Below are 15819 nucleotides of genomic sequence, written 5' to 3' on the forward strand. Positions count from 1 at the left end.
CATTTTCATTCTTCGGTTAGTTGCCAATAGGTAAGTACACAGAAAAGATGCCGGTGGTGGAGCCGCAATAAAAAAAGACTGCTGGTGTTTCCCTGAAGCAGCTGTACCTAGAAAAACTTGTCAAAGACATACCCTTAGGCCACAGCCCCACTATCAGTATTTGGTCAGTATTCGGTCAGTATTTTTTCTCAGGAGTGGAAGCCAAAACCAGGTGAGGAACAATCAGAGAAAAGGTATAATAGAAACAAGTCACCAATTCTGCATTTATCATCCACTCCTGGTTTTGTCTAGTGTTGAGCCACCCCCGTAGTGTTCGAGTTCGGTTCGGTTCGTCGAACACCCGTGTGTTCGCCGAACTGTTCGTCGAACTGTTCGTCGAACACCTTCGAACACCGTTAAAACCAATGGCAGGCAAACAAAAACACATAGAAACACATAGAAAACACCTTCAAAGGTGTCCAAAAGCTGACAAACTGCTCAGAAGACACAACTAACACATGGAAAAGTGACAAGTACATATAGTCATGCGAAAAGAAAAGAGGTGGAGGAGTAAAAGGAGGGGGAGACACAAATATAGGCATGTCATGCCCTTCTAAAATCCAAAAAGTGAGAAGCCGACACGTTCAGTCCGCTCCTGCCCGTGCCACCTCCGTGTCGCCGGGTTTGTGCCAGAGCCGCGGTGAACCCTGACGGCCAGCCCCCCTCTCCCAATACTGGTGCCTGTCCGCTGGTGGGTCGAGCGAGCCCCCCTGTGGTGGAGGCAGCTCTAAGCTTTTTAATTTAAATTGTCTCTCTAATTTGAATGAATACACTTTAAATCCATTTACAAGGATCTATTGGAGGGCAAGTCTTATGCCAGCAGCCGCGTAATTCCAGCTCCAGTAGCGTCCACTAAAGCTGCTGCAGTTAAAAAGCTTTTATAAGGATCGAGCTCGGCTGTCCACCGCAAGGCATCCTACTGCCAGTCCCAGCCCCTATGCCTTGGGGTGCCTCCTGATGCTCTTCACTGAGTATCCCGTGGTCCCGAAGCATTTCCTTTGAAAAAATTAAGTGTCCAAACTACAGGTGGTGTAGCTTGCTTAACAGCCGGGATAATCCGCTGACTAGCAGACACTGCTACTAGGCACAAAGTATTTCCTGGGCTAGATGCAGTTAAAAATTTGTAATTAGATACTCTCGTTGGATGCTGAGAAAGCATTCCATAGAGTCTCCTGGCACGCCATATATGATTCTCTTAAAAAGCTTGGGGTAGGGGTCTAGGGGACCCTTTTATAGCCAAAATCACGGCCCTGTATCACAATACGTCACCTAGGCTGAAGATAAATGGAACTGTAGCACCCTGAGGGCTCGGTTGCTACAGAGGTATTGCACCTCACCCAGAGGTGTGATATCTCACTCTCAGGTAAGGATGGAGTGTGGATCAGGACCCGACACCTGCATGCATTACACCACATTGCCGTGGGGCAGGGCGACCAATATGCCTCTGAGATGGGCACGACAGTCCCTGTCCCTGGCTGGAGTGGGGGGAGGGAACACTGAGGAAGGGGAACCCTGTAGTGCAGGAGCAGGGAGGAAGAAGTTCCTGGGTGCATTGAGAAGGGAGTATAAAAGGTGGGCACCATCTTAGTTCAGTGCAGAGAAGTCTGAGTAGAAGTGGCAGGGAGCAGGGGCTCTGCATGAGCTCTGCTCCGGAGGCGGGCCTAGTAACAGAGGCCCAGGCCTGGAAGAGGGAGAAGGAAGGAAGAGGAGCGGAGAAGGCTCCAGGAACGAGGAATGAAGGGATCCCAGGGGTGCGGACGGGCGAGTCGCCACCACACGCCCGAATCCACCTGCATGGAGGGGTCAGGCCAAAGGGGGAGACCGGTCCCCGAAACTAGTGGAGGCAGGAAACGACCCTCAGCTAGAAACCGGAGGCTCTGACATTTTATGTGGCGCAGCCCCTCGCTACACCCGCTAGGAAGGCACCACATAGGGTCAGGGAAACTGGCGCCAAGTTTACCAAGAGGAGGCCCGAGGCAGCCGGACAGAAGGGTTGGTAAGAAAGGCCAGACAAAGGACACACAAAGGGGGTCCTGTGAAGTGCTCCAAAGTTATCTGGGAGTTGTCTGAGCCCATCACCTGGTGAGCACAGTACGACGTGAGCAGCCATTACCTGCAGATGTGGTCTGGATAATAAGAACTGTGAGTAAAGGCCCTTGACTGCATCACTGACTCCGTGTCGTTACTGCTGCTGCCCTGCACCATCACCCCCATCCTCCGCATACACTGCCCTGAGGCTATACTCCTCCCGTGGGGAGTTATGCTACGGTCTGCTGCACCCACAACACCAGCCTCAGCGGTCTGCCCTGCAGCGGCGGTTCACTCTGACCGCAATCCACGGGTGGCGTAGTCGGACATTTAAACATCAAAACCACATAAATAGTTCCGCCACTGGTTTGACCACCCTGAGCCACGGAACCGGGTCGCCGCCACGAAGACTACAACCACCAGCATCCACCAAAAAGGGTCCGGCTCCGGGTGTCCCAAGGCCCAGGGGGTGCATCAGAACATTTTCATCACCTTTCACAATCACCAATGGGACAAGGCAGGGATGTCCTCTGTCCCCTCTCTTATACATCCTAGTGACGGAGCACCTGCTCTCATCAATTCGCCATAACCCCAATATTAGGTGGATTGAGGTGGGAGGCACCGAGTACAAGTGCTCTCTATTTGCTGATGATGTCCTAGTATATATCACTCAATCACATATATCCATCCATGCTGTTATGGCTGAAATAGATCACTTTGTTACATGGTCAAATTTTAAAATCAATGCAGCGAAGTCTGAGGCCCTCGATGTCTCCCTCCCCAAATCCATATAGGATTCCATCCAGTCCAACTTTCCCTTTGCCTGGCCCTCACAGGGTATCAAATACTTAGGAATTCCTATTCATAGAGACCTCTCCCATCTATGTTATCTTAATTTTGGGCCCTTTATTGAACAACTCCATACAGACCACGGTTGGCAAGTTAGAACTGTAAGATTCACTACGTGAACCACTGGTGTTTTGTGGAAAAGCACATGTACACTGTGTTCCAAATTATTATGCAAAAAGTGTTTAGGAGTGATAAGGGAAGAATTTGTTTGTTTGTCAGTTAAACTCATTGATGGTGATGTGTGTCAGGGCTCTTTATATCACTGTAAGCAATTGCAGATGTGACACCCCAGGGGTCTGGTTGCCACAGTGATAGAGATATTACGTCTGAGAGCAGGTGGGAGGTCTCTTGGTCAGGGATCCTATGCATGCCACACCTCCTGCCCAGTCCTGGGAGGGGAAGAACTTCCCCTATATAAACCTAGGGCTGAGGCAGGGTTAGTGAGTAGAGAAGAGGTAGAGAAGAGAAGCAGCATAGGAAGAAACTACAGGAGCTCTGTAGGAGCAGTGCAACAAGGAGTCAGGGGCTGGCAGCTGCAGAGCTCGCCCTGACTGAGAAGATTTCTCACCGGACCCGGAGTCCCAGGCTGTGGGGACTAACTCCTATCCAGCAGCAGAAACCGACCGGCAGGGGATTGCAGGTCCTCTGGCCCAGAAACCCGAAGGCACGGTCACACGCGTGGGACCAGCACCGCCATCATGGAGCGGAAGCTACTAGAAGGCCCCGAGTCACCGGCCATACGGGTGAGCACCACACGGTACACTCAGGGACGTGGGCTACTTATACCCGCCTCTAGCAAGGTAGCCAGAAGAGTACAGTCAGTTTGGGAGGCCTACAACTCCGCCTGGCCAGGGGAGATCCCATCTGTTCAAGGACTGACCAGGCCCCAATCGCTAGCCAGTACTCCGGGAGGGTCTATCTTTGTCACCAGTAAAGACCCTGAACTAAACCGTACCGTCTCCGAGTGGTTCCTGCTACCCCCATCGTCCACGTCGGCTGCCCTGAGGCCATACCCCTCCCGTTGGGGGTTATGCTATCACGCTGCACAATCCTACCACCAGCCTCAGCGGTCTGCCCTGCAGCAGCAGCTCCTTAGCTGTACTCAACGGGTGGCGTAGTCGTCCAACATCTACCGCTGATACAGCGCCACTTAGTCTGACTCCCTGGGCACGGACCGGATCACCGCCACGAGACTACAACCCTCAAGAGATCCGGCTCCGGGTAAGCTCCCGCGTGCGCAACGCAGCGCGACACAGGCCCAGGGGCGCGTCAACTTTTGGCGTAGTCGGCAGGATCTCGTGCCCGCAACCACCGGGTACTGCGTGCCTGAAAAAGACTGTTCAAACTTACCTGTGGTGAAGATTCCCGCCATCCGGCGCCATCTCCCGCTTCCTTCCCGCCATCGGTGGAGTTTTCCCGCCATCCGGCGCCATCTTCAGCCTTCTTCCCGCCATACGTGGAGTTTTCCCGCCATTGGACGCCATCTTGAGGACGCCGCGTGGGAAGAAGAGGGGCGTGGACTCCGAAAGCGCGCGAGAACTGAAGCCCCGCCTCACGTCCGGACGTTGCGTAAGGTCCTGGAAGGAGCCCAGCAGACGCCGACGTCACAGGAGCGCGACGGAAGGTCCTCAACCCTGACGATCCACTGCGGAGCCGCGGCCTACGGAAGAGGATCATCGCAAGGTAGGCCACGGTCCACTAGGGGGGAGAAGGATGTCGGATACGGAGGAGAGCTTCACCGCTTCAACCCCCGCCAGCGCCACCGCTGTGGCGGTCATGCCTTTCACCATGCCCTATATCCCGGGGGCAGCCTGGCTACCCCAGTACTCGGGGGAGTCACATACCCTGCATGACTTTAGAGAAAAGCTGGATAGCCTCTTCCAGGTGTACCCCCTCACAGAGGAGCAAAAAGTGAGCATCCTGGTGGCCCAATTAACTGGGGCAGCCCAAAGGGAGGTAAAGTCCTGGCCACCTGGGGGGAGGACTGTCGCAGGGATACTAACCCGGCTGAGGGACACCTTTGATACCCGCACCTCAGCCGAGATTAAGCTTAGATTCTACGGGTGCAAACAGCGGGCACATGAGAGTATAAGGGGCTATGCCCTAAACCTACAAGAGGCCCTGAGAGCCATTAAGCAGACCGACCCTGACGGCGTGGGAGACGAGGACAGGCTGTTGACTGAACAATTTATAGAGGGTTTATATTGCAATGCCCACCGAACCCAGTTGCGGGCAATGGCCTTACAGGACCCTCATCTGGGATTTGCACAGTTCAAGGACAGAGCCATCCGGGTGCTTCGAGAACCGGCACCAGGTTGCGTTGTGACCCACAGACGCCCCACTACCACTTACCACCAGGAGGCGGCGCCCTTGTCGGCAGGGCCTGTGGGAGCTGATGCGCAGGCTTTGAGCGATGACCCGGCTCCAGATCTGCACCATCAGGTCCAAGAGCTAGCTAAAAGCGTTGCTGCGCTAACCCGAACTGTGCAGTCTTTACAGGTTTCCACTCCAGGGAAGATCCAGCTGGCATCCGGACCGGAGGACATCCCGTGGCGTCGACCAAGGAGGACCCCACCGGCCAGAGGAAGACCCAGCGACCGATACAACGAGGACGGATGACCCATCTGCCGCCGCTGCAATCAACCCGGACATATGGCAAGGTACTGTCCTTTAAACTGGCACAACCTGGGGTAGAGGGCCAACCCCCAGGAAAAAGATCACCAGGCCCATCGAACTGGCGCGACAAATATGTGGGAGGACGTCCAGTCTTACCCGTGGTACTGGATGGCATTCCTATGAGTGCCCTGCTGGACACCGGGTCACAGGTCACCACCATCCCGTACGTGCTCTTCAAGCAGTACTGGAATGACTCGGATATCACCCGCTACCCTGACGACGACTTGAGTATCATCGCCAGCAATGGTCAGCCCGTGCCACAGATTGGATTTAAAGAGGTGACCATTAAAATCGGTAGAGTCGAATTGGCAGCACAGGGACTGATCATTGTAGACATTGACAAACACGAGAGTCACCCAAAGATAACTCTAGGAACTAATGTAATTGAAAATTGTCTTGCAGAGGTGATTTTCCTTTTACAGCAGGTTGCCAAGAACGCCAGCTCCGGCCAGCAGCGAGTGCTCCAGAAAGAGATCCGGGCACTGATGCGACGGCAACAGCTAGAACTCTCCGGTGGTGAGATTGGTAGCGTGCGAATGTGTGACCCTTTCCCTATTGCCATGCCCCCAAAAAGTGAAATGATTTGGTGCCGGGCAGCTATTGGTCTGAGAGGTAGAGATTACCAGGCAATGGTAGAACCAGTTTACTCAGACAGTAGGCCCACCATTTTGACAGCACGGGGGGTGGTCAATGTACGCCATGGGAGGGTGCCCGTTCGCATAATAAATATCGGGAAGAGGGAAGTGTACCTGCCCCGGTATGCCACGCTAGCCAAATTGTATACCATCAATCAAGATTCCATACAGTCCGTAGAACCCTTGCCTCCATCTTCCCCGGAGGAAGGTAACGGCTCTAAGAAAACGATGGAGGACTGGTGTCAGCAACTACATTTGGGTACTGACTCCACTCCCTCACACCAGAAACAGGGAGTCTATCGGGTGGTTCAAGAATACGAGAGAGTGTTTAGTAAACACCCGTTAGACTTCGGGCGAGTCAAGGGGATAGAACACCACATCCCCACGGGAGACCATCCTCCCATAAAAGAGAGGTATCGACCCGTACCCCCTGCACACTACCAACACGCCAAGGGGATGCTTAGGGACATGAAGGAGGCTGGGGTGATCAGGGATAGCTGTAGCCCCTGGGCAGCTCCACTAGTCTTAGTCAAAAAGAAAGACAACATCATGAGGATGTGTGTAGATTACCGGAAAATCAACCGTATCACACACAAGGATGCGTACCCCTTACCAAGGATAGAGGAGTCTTTGGCTGCTTTAAGATCTGCTAACTTCTTCTCTACCTTGGATCTCACTAGTGGGTACTGGCAGGTTCCTGTAGCAGAGGCGGACCGGGAGAAGACCGCATTCACCACCCCGATGGGACTTAGCGAGTTTACCTGCATGCCGTTCGGACTCTGCAACGCACCAGGAACCTTCCAACGATTAATGGAGTGCTGTCTGGGCCACAGAAACTTCGAGACGGTCTTGTTGTACCTGGACGATGTCATCGTATATTCCAAGACGTATGAGGACCACCTGAAACACCTGGCGGAAGTGTTTGAAGCTCTGGCAAGCTACGGCCTAAAGGTGAAACCCTCCAAGTGTCACCTCCTGAAACCAAAGGTGCAGTACCTGGGACAGGTGGTGAGTGCTGACGGAGTGGCTCCCGACCCTGATAAGATCACCGCAATTAAGGAATGGCCAAGTCCCTCCAGTGTAAAAGAAGTGCGGCAGTTCCTCGGGTTGGTAGGCTATTACCGCAGATTCATCCCCGGTTTCACCAAAAAGGCAGCTCCTATGCAGGACCTCCTGATAGGCCAGTCCCGGAAGGCCAAGAACCAGAAGCTACCCTTCAGATGGGAGAAGTTAGAAGAAGAGTCCTTCCGCCAGCTGAAGATGGCCCTCACGGGGGATGAAATCCTGGCGTACCCTGATTACAGCCAGCCCTTTATCCTCTACACCGACGCAAGTAACATCGGGCTAGGAGCCGTGCTGTCCCAGATCCAGCAGGGGAAAGAACGAGTAATCGCTTACGCCAGCCGAAAACTGCGACCCACCGAGAGAAACCCTGAGAATTACAGCTCATTTAGCTAGAGTTCCTGGCAGTGGTGTGGGCAGTCACCGAACGCTTTAAGCACTACCTCGCTTCTTCCCGGTTCATCGTGTACACGGATAACAACCCGTTGACACACCTGGACACGGCAAGACTCGGTGCCCTAGAGCAGAGATGGATGGCCCGTCTGTCCAACTACGAGTTCACAATCAAATACCGGGCAGGACGCTCCAATACCAACGCGGACGCCTTGTCCAGGATGCCAAACCTACCGGACGTAGGAGAAGATCCAGAGGGACTGGAAGAAGTTGAACTCCCCGCGTTCCACCGTCATGGGACTATCCAGTATTCCCATCGGGTAAAGAGTAAGCAAGCCGCTACGTTTAACCCCTTGCCTCACTACAACTGGGAGGAGACGCAAGACAGTGACCCTGCCGTCTGACTGGTGAAGGAGATGCTGACTCGGCCAGAGGCTCGCCTTGACCCAGACGCTCCGGAGGAAGCCAAGCAACTATGGGCTGAGAAGAGTCGACTGTTCCTTTACAAGGGGAAGTTGTGCCGCAGAATGGTTAACTCCCGGACGCATGAACTAATCTGGCAAGTAGTGGTGCCACGAAGAGACGCAGCCATGGTGATGGAGGCATACCACGACGGGGCTGGACACTTCGGATGGAAGAAGCTGGAGTTCCTGCTGCGCGAGCGGTTCCTCTGGGTAGGCATGAGGGGAACCATCGAGAGGTGGTGCAGAGACTGTGGCCCGTGCAACCTAAGAAGGAAGGACCGTGCCAGCCAGAAGACTCCCCTGCAGTCCATCGTCACCCGGCAGCCGTTGGAACTGGTAGCCTTGGATCATGTAAAACTGACCCCAAGCAGAAGTGGCTACGTCTACGCATTAACCATCGTGGATCACTACTCTCGGTTCTTGGTTGTCATCCCCGTCAAGGACTTAACAGCTCGAACAGCAGCTAGAGCCTTCCAGCAGCATTTCTGCCGTCCACACGGGTACCCGGACCAAGTGTTGACAGACCAGGGACCTGCCTTTGAAGCGGAGGTCTTCCAAGAATTCTGCACTCTGTATGGCTGCCGGAAGATAAGGACAACACCCTATCATCCGCAAACTAATGGACTTTGTGAGAAAATGAACCAGGTGGTAATGGATCTTCTGAAAACGTTGCCCCTGGAAGAACGCAGTCTGTGGCCTGAGAAGCTGCCCGATCTGGTGGACCTATACAACCACATCCCGGTAGGTTCCACCAACTGTACCCCGGCTTACCTAATGAGGGCGAGACCTGGTAAGTTACCTGTTGACCTGGAAATGGGAGTCCTGACACCTGAGGACACTTCACCAGAAGCAGACTGGGACACAGAGAGGCAGCAGCAGTACCGGAGAGTACAGGAGAGTGTGGAGCGAAGTCTCTGTCAGGCTAGGGAAAGACAAGAGAAAACTTACAACCAGTATGCTCCCGCTGTTCCCCTGGTACCCGGAGAGCAGGTCTTGAAGAGAAAAAGACGGCTCCATAAGTTGGACGACCAGTGGGAGAAGGACCCGTACACCATACTGCCCTCAAGCCACGACAACCCAAAGGTCTGTACCATCAGTAAAGACGGAGGGGAAACCACGACCATTGTATCCCGGGATCACCTGAAGAAGTGTCCCGAACAGCTACGGAACCCTGAAGAGGAACAAGAAGACCCTCGACCCATAGAGGAAAGGGAAGACATGGTTAGTACTGTGCTCGGAGACTTCCCTCGGTCTTGGACTCAAGTCAATGGCGCAGTTGTGGTACCCGTACTCACCTTCCTCCAACCAGCATCCCAAGCACCTACGGAGCGACAGGTAGAGCTGGAAGAGCAGCCGGTCCAGGAGGCAGAAGACTCCACACAAGCAGAACAGGAGGATCAACCCTCTGCTTATAGTGAGCCTGCCGTACCCCTAGTGAGCCAAGGAGCCGGTAGACAGCTGCCCAGTTTACCCTTGACAGCTCCTACACCCTGTAGTTCAGGGCTAGACAGTCAGCTCCGTAGGTCCACTAGGGCCACTAGAGGCCAGTTACCCGCACGTTGGAGGATTTGAAGTGTATAAATTGTTTTATTTGTGGTTACCTGTTTTTCTTGTTGCTTGTGTATAATTATGTGTTTCTAGTTGTTTATAGGAGTCTTTGGTGGATTTACTGGGAATCCTGTGTACATAGTTGGAGCGTAACCCAGGACGGACTAAAGACTGTTAAGGACTCGGGGCAGGACAGACCACTACCTGGTTACGTCTCCCTGTTTTGGTGAAATGGACACCTTGCTTTTCTTCAAAGACTGCACCCGGTTACGGACATGCCGTGACCACCTTTATGTGTTTTTCTTATTGTATCATTATTGTTATACCTTGTTATGTTTTTCCAAAAATATGTTTAGTCCCGGAGTACTAAATTTCACTAGGGGGGAATGTGACACCCCAGGGGTCTGGTTGCCACAGTGATAGAGATATTACGTCTCAGAGCAGGTGGGAGGTCTCTTGGTCAGGGATCCTATGCATGCCACACCTCCTGCCCAGTCCTGGGAGGGGAAGAACTTCCCCTATATAAACCTAGGGCTGAGGCAGGGTTAGTGAGTAGAGAAGAGGTAAAGAAGAGAAGCAGCATAGGAAGAAACTACAGGAGCTCTGTAGGAGCAGTGCAACAAGGAGTCAGGGGCTGGCAGCTGCAGAGCTCGCCCTGACTGAGAAGATTTCTCACCGGACCCGGAGTCCGAGGCTGTGGGGACTAACTCCTATCCAGCAGCAGAAACCGACCGGCAGGGTATTGCAGGTCCTCTGGCCCAGAAACCCGAAGGCACGGTCACACGAGTGGGACCAGCACCGCCGTCGTGGAGCGGAAGCTACTAGAAGGCCCCGAGTCACCGGCCATACGGGTGAGCACCACACGGTACACTCAGGGACGTGGGCTACTTATACCCGCCTCTAGCAAGGTAGCCAGAAGAGTACAGTCAGTTTGGGAGGCCTACAACTCCGCCTGGCCAGGGGAGATCCCATCTGCTCAAGGACTGACCAGGCCCCAATCGCTAGCCAGTACTCCGGGAGGGTCTATCTTTGTCACCAGTAAAGACCCTGAACTACACCGTACCGTCTCCGAGTGGTTCCTGCTACCCCCATCGTCCACGTCGGCTGCCCTGAGGCCATACCCCTCCCGTTGGGGGTTATGCTATCACGCTGCACAATCCTACCACCGGCCTCAGCGGTCTGCCCTGCAGCAGCAGCTCCTTAGCTGTACTCAACGGGTGGCGTAGTCGTCCAACATCTACCGCTGATACAGCGCCACTTAGTCTGACTCCCTGAGCACGGACCGGATCACCGCCACGAGACTACAACCCTCAAGAGATCCGGCTCCGGGTAAGCTCCCGCGTGCGCAACGCAGCGCGACACAGGCCCAGGGGCGCGTCACAGACACCTGTGCTAATTAGTTTGGCAGGTGTGTCCAATGAAAGGCAAGACTACTTAAGAAGGCTGTCTCACATTATTAAGCAGCCTACATTTTCTGCCAAAATGGGAAAGAAAAAGGATGTGTCGGCTGCTGAGAAGCAACAAATTGTGGAGTGTTTAGGTCAAGGCATGACTACAATCAACATTGTGCGATGATCAGGATGAAGTGTCTTGGCAATCAAGAAGTATGTAGCTGATTCACAGTACACACGTGTGCGTGCTGATAAGGGCAAATTGAGGACTCTTTCCTACAGGTAATTACGTCAGGTTAAAAGAGCAGCGGCAAAAAAGCCTTATCATAGCAGCAGACAAGTTTTTGAAGCTGCTGGTGCCTCCAACGTCCCCCGAACAACAAGATGCAGGGTCCTTCAGAGGTTTGCAGCTGTGCATACGCCATCCTGTCGACCTCCTCTATCCACTTCACACAAGCAGAAACGGCTCCAGTGGGCTAAACATTACATGAAGACTGATTTCAAAACTGTTTTGTTCACGGATGAGTGCCGTGCAGTGCTCGATGGTCCAGATGGATGGAGTGGAGGATGGCTGGTTGATGGACACCCCACGCAAACACGGCTACAGCGCCAACAAGGAGGAGGTGGAGTAATGTTTTGGGCTGGAATCATGGGGAGAGAGATTGTCGGCCCCTTTAGGATCCCTGAAGGCGCTAAAGATGAACTCCATAATGTATGTGGATTTTCTCAAACAGCACTTCCTGCCATGGTTCAAGAAGAAGAACCGTGTATTTCACAGCAAGATCATTTTTTTGCACGATAATGCACCATCTCATGCTGCACATAAAACATCTGCATCTCTGGCTGATATGGGCATAAAAGGGGACAAACTTATGGTGTGACCCCCATGCTCCCCTGACCTCTACCCCATTCAGAACCTCTGGAGCATCATCAAAAGGAGTGTCTATGATGGCGGGAGGCAGTTCACATCTAAGCAACACCTCTGGGAGGGTATTCTGTCCTCATGCAAAACAATTGAAGCAGAAACCATCCAAAACCTGACAAATTCAATGGACGAGAGAGTTCAGAAGCTCCTTTCGAACAAGGGGTCCTATGTGAAAATGTAACATCACCTAGAATAAAGTTTTGAGTTGAAAACTGATTTCAGTTTCTAATAACCTGCTAATGCTTATAATTTCAAAAATGACCATTTTTTTGGTCTTTATTAAAATGAAAAGGTTGATCGAAAAGTTTGGGGGATCTAAGAGTGTGGCAACCCAGTAGTCATGATTACTTCGAATTCTGACAATATGAGGGTCATGTTGCAGGTAGTGCAGCAAGAAGGCACTTATGTGTCTTGCGCATCTCGGAGCCCCAAAATTATTTTCCGGGCTAGATGCAGCTAAAAATTATTATTAATTTTAAATCTGGTGGAGCTTAGTATAGATGGCCTAATAGGATCAGTGCTGCACACTGCTACAAAGCCCAAATTATTTTCCAGCCAAGATACAGATAAACATGATTAGTAATTTTAAATCTGGTGGAGCTTATTATAGATGGCCTAATAGAATCAGTGCTGCACACTGCTACAAAGCCCAAATTATTTTCCAGCCAAGATACAGATAAACATGATTAGTAATTTGAAAGCTTAAAACGGTTGGTAGGGTGATTTTAACCAATCATCAAGCTTTTACTCTCCCCAGGATGACACAGGGGTAGAAAAGTCGTTTCGGATCCATGATTTGTTCATCTTTATGAACGTGAGTCTGTCTACATTATCAGTGGAAAGCCGCGTGCGCTTATCTGTCAGCACACCACCAGCAGCGCTGAACACACGTTCAGACAGAACGCTGGCTGCGGGGCATGACAAGATCTCCAAGGAGTAAGTGGCTAGCTCCGGCCATTTCTCCAGATTGGAAGCCCAAAAAGAGCAAGGGTCCAGTGACACAGTCATGGCTTCAATGTTTACTTGGAGATACTCCTGTACCATCGTCTCTAGGCGTTGACTATGTGTCAGACTTCTTGTCTCCTGTGGCCTTGCAAAGGATGGGCTAAAAAAGTGGTGAAATGATTCCGCAAAATTGATGTTACCAGCAGATACTGTGGTTCTGTTACGGTTTGAGTGCTGAACACTTGACGGTCCCACGGTTGGCAAGTTGGAACTGTGAGATTCACTACGTGCACCACTGGTGTTTTGTAGAAAAGCACATGTAAGATTCTGCAACAGTCTCTGCTGATACTACTGCATGCGTGCATCCCTTTCTATGGCAGGAATAATTTCTGCAAATTTACTTTTGTACCGGGGATCTAACAGTGTGGCAACCCAGTAGTCAGGATTATTTCTAATTCTCACAATTCGAGGGTCATGTTGCAGGTAGTGCAGCAAGAAGGCACTCATGTGTGTTGCGCATCCAGGAGCACCAAGTCCCTGTTGTGTTGGTGGCGAGGTAACAATCATGCTTCCTTCCTCTGTCCTCTCCCCCCAACCTCGCACAACAGAAATGTGATCAAGGTCTCCCTCATCTGATGAGTCTTCCATCAGTTCGTCCTCCACTTCTTCCTGGGCTCCTGCACCTTCCTCACTAGTTTGGCTGCTACCATGCGCCCTGGTAAAACCATCTCCCCCACCCTCACATGCCTGCCGCCTTGGTGCTGCCAACCGTCTGGACCTTGCAGATGTTAGCCCTTCCGCATACAACTCCTCCTCCTCTACTTCCTCCACCTCCTCTTGTGCCACCACCTGACTCCGAATTCTGTTTAACATGTGCTCCAGCATGTAAATCACCGGAACAGTCATGCTGATAATGGCATCATCAGCACTAAACATCTTCGTCGCCATTTCAAAACTGTGCAGAAGGGTGCATAGGTCCCTGATCTGAGACCAGTCCTCCAGCGTGATTTGCCCCACCTCTGGATCTCGTTGGCCCAGGCTATACGTCAGAACGTATTGCACCAGGGCTTGTCTGTGCTGCCACAGTCGCTGCAACATGTGCAGAGTTGAATTCCACCGGGTAGGCACATCGCATTTTAGCCGGTGAAGTGGCAGGCCCAACGACTTCTGTAGAGATGTAAGTCGCTGAGCTGCGGGATGCGAACGGCGAAAGTGAGCACACAGCGACCGTGCCCTCTGCAGAAGGCCATCTAGTCTGGGATAGTGGGCTAAAAATTGCTGGACAACCAGGTTCAACACGTGAGCCATACAAGGCACGTGTGTGACATTGCCCCGGCGAAGGGCCGCACCCAGGTTTGCAGCATTGTCGCACACGGCCTTCCCTGGTTTCAGGTCCAGTGGAGACAACCATTCATGAAATTGGTTCTCCAGAGCTGACCACAACTCCTCAGCTGTGTGACTCACATTTCCCAGACATTTCAAAGTAAAAACCGCCTGATGACGTTGAGCCCTACTGCCAGCATAGTAAGGAGGTGTGCAGGATCACTTCTGCGCAGTTAGAAAGCTTGTGGCATGACCAGACAGGCTTTGGGTGCAGGTGGAAGACCGAGAGGAGGTTGAGGAGGCAGAAGCAGTGGAGGAACTTTGACATAAAGAGGATTGACGCACAACTCGTGGGGACGGCAAGACTTGGACAGCAGCCCCTTGTCCTGCTGTCACCATAGTTACCCAGTGCCCAGTCAGCGACATGTAACGCCCCTGTCCATGCCTACTCGTCCAAGTGTCTGTGGTGAAATGCACCCTGTCACACACAGAGTTTCTCAAAGAAGAGGTGATGTTGTGTGCGACATGCTGGTGGAGCGCAGGCACACCTTTCTTTGAGAAGTAGTGCCGACTGGGCATCTGGTACTGGGGCACTGCGACGGACATAAGGTCTCGAAAATCCTCTGTGTCCACCAGGCGGAAAGGCAGCATTTCTGTAGCCAAGAGCTTGCAGATGGTGAAATTCAACCTCTTAGCTTTCTCATGGCTAGGAGGAAATGGTCTTTTACTTGTCCACATCTGAGGGACCGAGGGCTGGCTATTGTGCTTAGACGGGGTTGATAAGGGTGTCCCCGGCAAACTTCCAGTCTGTGAGGAAGATGCAGGCGGACATGTTAGGTTGCCTTGATCCAAAGGTGGTGCTATCGATGTCGGACAGCGCTCAACACCAGCTGGTGTTACCACCTCCAAAGAAAATGATGACCTGCCAATGACGCTGGCTGTTGCGGGTAAAGAGGTGGCAGGTCTGCGCCCCAAAACAGGTGTGACTGCTGTCCCCCCAGTCACAGAGGATGAAGAGGCCGCGGATGCACAAGATATGGCAGACGGTGGTTGGCCCGGCCGGCTAGGCCGCATTGTAGCACACTGAGCTTCCCACTGCAACTTATGCTTCATGTCCATGTGCCGGTTCATGCATGAAGTACTCAAACTATGTATTTTTTGGCCTCTACTTAGCTTTTGCTGACAAATGTTACAGATAACACGAGTTGGGTCATCTTTATCGATCTGAAAAAATGCCCAGGCTATGCAAGGCTTAGCACCCATGCGACCTGAAGAGCCACCACGACTTGTGGTGAGAGGCAGAGTTGTGTTTGAGGATGCAGTTGTTGACGTGCTTCCAGTACTACGTCTCTGTCCAGGAAGGCGCAACCTGACCTCGTCGTCACTAGCATCTTCCTCCACCTCCTCTGCTGACCTCATCTCTTGGCTGACTGTGGGTTGACAGTAAGTGGGATCTCCAACCTCATCATCATCACCCTGTGCGTTATTACACCCGTCGTCCTCAGAGCCAACCTGTTCCTGCCCTGACAAAAAACTAAAGT

The sequence above is a fragment of the Phyllobates terribilis genome, unplaced genomic scaffold (assembly GCF_046119375.1).
Source record: "Phyllobates terribilis strain yellow unplaced genomic scaffold, ASM4611937v1 Scaffold_4__5_contigs__length_816908805, whole genome shotgun sequence".
NCBI classification, from domain to species: Eukaryota; Metazoa; Chordata; class Amphibia; order Anura; family Dendrobatidae; genus Phyllobates; species Phyllobates terribilis.